General features: G+C 31.2%; 1 long non-coding RNA gene across 1 annotated transcript; it reads left to right on the forward strand.

Annotated features, from left to right (window-relative positions):
* The first annotated feature begins 4319 nt into the window (after window positions 1-4319).
* On the forward strand, window positions 4320-5817 carry LOC126740758 (uncharacterized). The gene is made up of 2 exons (XR_007661989.1): window positions 4320-4795; window positions 4855-5817. It is a non-coding gene; the product is annotated as an uncharacterized LOC126740758 (long non-coding RNA).
* Window positions 5818-6263: the final 446 nt, after the last annotated feature.

A 6263-nucleotide genomic window follows, 5' to 3' on the forward strand; every position in this document is an offset into this window, starting at 1 on the left:
TTATTTTTTATTATTTTGGGGGCTTTAAGTGTTGTTTCTACTGTAAAAACAATTTTAAATTTAAAATAAATGTATAATATGTGTACTAATTTCATAATTATTTTTGTAATAAGAAAGTAGCTCTGCATTTAAGTCTATTATTAAAAAAATATTTTGATAAAGTAAGGTTTTGCCTTTTTCAATTTTTTTTAAAGGTTAAGAGACAAAAATGTGTTTGATAATTGTTCTAGATGTCTAAATTACATTATTATTTGGTTAGAGGATAAATGTTTGGTATCTCCGAAAACATAAATTCGAGCATAAATAACTCATATCAATAATTATTTCAATGTTCAGGCAATTATATACTATAGCTTACTATTATAGCTGTATTTACTATTATAACTAAAGAATAATTTAGTTTTAATTTAAACATAGCATTTTAAAAAATATTAGTTTAATTTTATTCATATGAAAACACAAACTGTGTGATGTAAATGGTATAGTAAACATACATTTATTTTGTAACTTACCACTATTAAAAATCCAAACATCACAAATTTCTTTGATTTATTGGAAATTTAAACATTTTTATTTTTTCAATACGTCTAGTATTTCCGCAATTGTAATAATCGCATTTATTGCCTGCTGCAGTAACCCTTGAACGTGGAAGCATATTGAAAACGCATTTATGTCTTTTATAAAGATCAGACTATCAGACCCATAGAACGCACGGGAGTAAAGTGAGAAATAATCATTTACAATAATTTTCAATTTGCCTAGTTCCTAAATAAAAGGGTAAAGACGCTCATCGACTCGACGCCGTTCATCGCCGACGGCCGCAGTGAATCCAACCAGCGCAGACCGAAGCAGGCATTTTTCCTATAATACGAAAAATAGATAAAAACCTTCCTCATACAAAATTGTATTGGCAACTAAGCACGGACCGAGGAGCGAATCCGTCGGGTCGAAGTCCAATGGATCTTAACTTTTTAAAGTTGGGATCCATTCGGTGTACCGTTTTTAATGCATTGCTTTACTTATCTGTTTGTCTCGTTAAATCTGTGATAGATCTAACAAAAAAAAATTATTCGTTCTCATTGCTACATTCTTTGTCTTACAAAATGGTGTCGTCAGATTTTCAAACCGACGTTTCGTATTTGAGCGGTCATCATCAAGTCTGTTTTTTTAAATATGGACTTATTCAAAAATTTTATATTAATGGATTTTTCCCATAAAGACTCATGTGTTAAAAAAAAAACAGAAAATATATTTTTAATAGGATTAAAAACCTTTTCTATACAATAACAATAAAAAAAGGTTAATAAATAATACAATAATTAAAGTAGCATTCTTCAAATCTTAGGCCCTGAGATAAATGTGTAAAAATTTTAGCAACTATTTATCAAAACGGCGGTGCGTCGTGCACGCTAAGAATCATTGTTTATTTGTTTACATTTAAACTATTAAATATTTTGGTTCACTAATCGTTAATTCGTATTCAATCAAAATAAATTCTTCTGAAGAAAAAAGACATGATGCACCAAATTGAGCAACTTTCCCTCAATTTAACTGACTTCGTATCTCTTCTACTTTACGAGATCCCAATGGTGAGGCTCGAGTTTGCGACACCCTGTACATAGGGTGTTACTTAATGATATGACATAGTAGGGGCAATGTATAATGGGAGGAGGCATTCCTGAATCGATTTTAAGTCGAAAACTTCATATAAACGTGGGCTCTAAAATGTTAAGTTCTTAAGATACAGTGTGTTCAAGTTTTATTTTATTTTCAGTTTTTAATAAGTTATTCAAAGAAGGTTTGAGATACTGAAATGAATTTTGGCACAGGATATGGTAAAAAAAATACACTAGATGATCATTTACTTTTTTTCAGTAACCAGTGGCATAGCTAACACATTTTCAATACGATTTCACAAATAAAATACTACGCGATTATCTCAAGAAAATAATTATGATTTTGTAATTATTCAATAAGTTATAAACAAAAATTCCTCTTTTACTTTTGCCGGAAAACTAAACAACACTGATGTTAATGATTATTTTTAACAATTTGTTTTTATTTCTCCTTTTGTCTTAAAACGTGGATTGTAATAAAAAGTGGCAAATTTTCTAATTTAGAAATGACACAAATATATTTCGTATATGGTCTTTTTAATGTGAATACAAAATACGGTATTTACCAAGTGGAAATAAATGGCCTACTAGAAAATAATGGTAAGAATATTGCAAATAGGTTGAATAAATAATTTACCGAGGTGGATACGACTATAGTCAGGGAAGTTCAAATTAATGCAGCAGACTTAAGCCCTTGTTCCACCAAAGCTACAGCGATTCGACAAAGACACGATGTTCCCAGTGTGTATCTTTCATAACTCATGGTTTATATACAGATTGGCGAATGGGTCACGACACATATAAAGCTCCTAACAAGTGAGATGTTGCAACTCCGCCGCCGCGGCAGTACGCTGGTGTGCAAGGTTCGAGCTCAATTATTTTAAATTCTGTTTTAGTAAGCATCTCTGCCGTCCTAAGAAAGGAGGTCGTATCTGCACTTTTTATATTTTTACACGAGGGTAATTTTTATAAAAATATAAATTTTTTTGTACTATTTTAGTCACATTATTTAAAGTTTTAAAATGAAATAGGCACTTAAGAAGTATAATTTTTTTAAATTATGTGGAATATGTTTAAAAACTTACAATTAGGAGAAGTCAGATACGCCATTTCTTCTAGATAACTTTAGTTATAATTGCTAAGAAAAACAATCGTATCTGTCAAAATATTTGATTAAGCCTTTAAAAATAACATATTTTATTACAAAAAAAAAATATTATTCTTTAAAACATAGTATTTTCTTTAATTTCAGTCAATCTAGAGCCACTTCTGTTTCAGCTTCTACGAGATTTTCCCAGAATGGTAAACGATTTTCTGGAATCAACCCTTGAATTTTAGTTTAAATGTTACTTTTTCTTTCTTTGGATATACCCCTCTCACAAATTTTTTGATTAGGGTGAGGTAAGGGCCCTGTTTCATATTTGGCTAATAGGTAATTCAAGGACTGAAAATCTTCTGAAAAAGATGTTTTATAATTCAAAGTTCTTTTTCCTCTTTCGAACAGAACAAAAACCATATCTTGTAAATAGGGTCTGGGGTTAATTTTCTTTAGTTTATATTGGGAGGTTAAATCCGAAAAAGTATAAAAATTGTTTATATTCATTTTTTTAACAACTACCTTTTTTGAATTGGCTAAAGTAATACATTCGCTGAAATCTTCGAAATCATACACTTTTTTTTTCTTTTTAAGGCTAATTCAACTTGATGAAAAGCATCACTAGACATAAAAGTGTGCCCAGGCTGAAAATATTTTAAATTCAAAGTTTTTAGGTTGATTTCGTTCGAATTCGATTGAATATGTTAAAAAAGAAAATAATCCCCAGTTTTTATTTTGGGCCGCACAGTTGTCCGCCATGTGGTCACATTTGGAGCATCTCTCACGGCTAATAAAAAATTATAAAAAGTTGAAATAATGTCGTCTCTGGATCTTCCCGATACACCTTCATGCTAAATAAAGGCAAACGGTTTTTCCTGAGATTTCCCTATTGGCACAAATGTTTCGTTGAATGCAATAACTCTCGGCATAAACATAATTTCTTTAAACATTTCGCATCTAGGAAGCATAATAACCTGTAACAGTAAAAAAATTAATTATTTAATTTTACATTTTTAAATTGAAAGGTACCTTCTGGAGGTCAGCTAAAAAGTATAAACCATCTTTCGCAGCACTATCCTGCTTATACTCCTCCCTTGCTTTCCGATATGCATCTTGATGTTTCTTCAATGATGTACAGGGTGTTTCAAATTCGAGCCACATCATTGATTTCGGAAACGGTAAGAGATACAGGGTCGGTTAAATTGGGGCAAAGTTGCGTATTCTTATGCTTAACAAAATGCCGTTTTCAAATTTAAAAAATTCCGACTACGTACGAAGTTATTCGGAAAATACCGAAATTTTGGAAAATCGTTTTTATTTTTTTGTGAGGTTATTTGAAAACATATTTTAAAATAATTGACACTTTATTATTGTCACTTTTTCTCCTCTACCAGATGGCGTCGTCAAATTTAAAATCCGACGTTTCGTCTTTTGGCAACCATCATCAACATTATTTTTTTAAATACGGCCCTGGAATTTTTTTTACTTATTTTAATTCCCCTTTTTATTCTTAGAGAAATGACGTATCACATAGTTTAATTTTCCAATATTTTGATGTCAAAAATTTACTTTTATTAAAAAAAAGTTAATACTGTCCTGTTGTTTGAAATAAAAATTGTCTTGATGTTGTTTTTCAATCAATAACATGGTAAAAATATTGCTAATATGTTATATTATATTTTCACAAATTTTTCTGCAGGCCTGATGTCTAAGTCTCCGGCTGAATAACTTGAAAATTCTTATTAGCAAAGATGGCTTTGAATTAGAAAAAAATGGACGACCATCTGTCATTAATTGTTTATATCTGTTTGACATTTGGCTTTTTCGATATTTTGTGAAATCAAAAATGGTATTCTCCAGTAGCGAACAACGTGATATGGTCCAAATTTACTATTCTTTGAATAGAAATTCGCAACGCTCCTGCCAACAATATCTGGAGCAATATCCAGAGCGCCCCCAACCTAATTATACGTATTTCGGAGCTTTGGACAGGAACCTTAGCCTCTATGGAAGTTTCACTAAACCTCGAAATATGTATGGGACTCGAGTGCATCCTGAAACCGAGCAGGCGATTATTAATGCTGTAAGTTTTACAACGATATACTTTCACAATAACTTTTTATCAGATAGCTTTCCTTAAAGGTTACCCAAAATCCGCAAGGTTCAACCAGACAATTTTCCCGTGAATTGAATATGCCAAGTACCCGTATCCACAGAGTATTGAGATAAAATCGCTATCGCCCCTATAAACTTCATATCAGTCAAGAACTTAGGCATGGAGATACCGATAGAAGGCTTCAGTTTTGCAATTGGTTGAACGAAAAACTGCAAGATGATGAAGACTTTTTAAACAAAATAATTTGGACAGATGAATGTAACTTTTCGACCAACGGGCTATTTAATCGGAATAATGAACATTTTTATTCAGTCGAAAATCCGAGACAAAACCGCGAAGTAAGAAGACAGGGGCATAATTCTTTCAATGCTTGGGTGGGTCTTTACAGGAATCGAATTTTGGGACCTATTATATACGACGGTAATTTAACTGCTGAGCGCTATTTAGATTTAATTCTGCCAAATATATTCGATGTTCTTGAAAATGAACCTCTTGATATTATCCGCGATTTGTGGTGGCAGCAGGATGGTGCACAACCCCATAATGGAAGGAATGTCACACGATTTTTAAATCATAATTTTCCTAATCAGTGGATTGGAAATCAAGGGGTGGTGCGCTGGCCAGCTAGAAGTCCCGATCTTTCCCCGTTGGATTATTTTCTTTGGGGCTATTTAAAGAACAGACTATTTAAGAACACCCCAAATGATATAAACATTTTACGTGCAAATTTATTGACAGAATTAAGGGGTATACGAGCCAGGACTATCCAGCGGGCAGTGTCTGGAAATTTACGTAGAAGGATACAGAAATGTATTGAGGTGCAGGGTCAACTATTTGAATATTTACTTTAAACTTAAAATATTGCATTTTTTCGCATTAAGTTCTATTATTTTTAGTTTGTGTTGTTCAACATACAAATTAGTAATAAATTATAGTTGTTACTATTGTTATTGTTAAAATTTAGTATAATATATCAAATTTATACTATTTTTACCATGTTAATAATTAAAAAATTTCGTCAAAAACATTGATTTATTCAATAAATGATAGTGTTAAGATAAATTAATACTTTTTATTTCAAACAACAGGACAGTATTAACTTTTTTTTAATAAAAGTAAATTTTTGACATCAAAATATTGGAAAATTAAACTATGTGATATGTCATTTCTCTAATAATAAAAAGGGGAATTAAAATGAGTAAAAAAAATTCCAGGGCCGTATTTAAAAAAATAAAGTTGATGATGGTTGCCAAAAGACGAAACGTCGGATTTTAAATTTGACGACGCCATCTGGTAGAGGAGAAAAAGTGACAATAATAAAGTGTCAATTATTTTAAAATATGTTTTCAAATAACATCACAAAAAAATAAAAACGATTTTCCGAAATTTCGATATTTTCTCCTCCGAATAACTTCGTACGTAGTCGGAATTTTTT

This window comes from Anthonomus grandis, chromosome 9 (assembly GCF_022605725.1).
Source record: "Anthonomus grandis grandis chromosome 9, icAntGran1.3, whole genome shotgun sequence".
Classification (NCBI taxonomy): domain Eukaryota; kingdom Metazoa; phylum Arthropoda; class Insecta; order Coleoptera; family Curculionidae; genus Anthonomus; species Anthonomus grandis.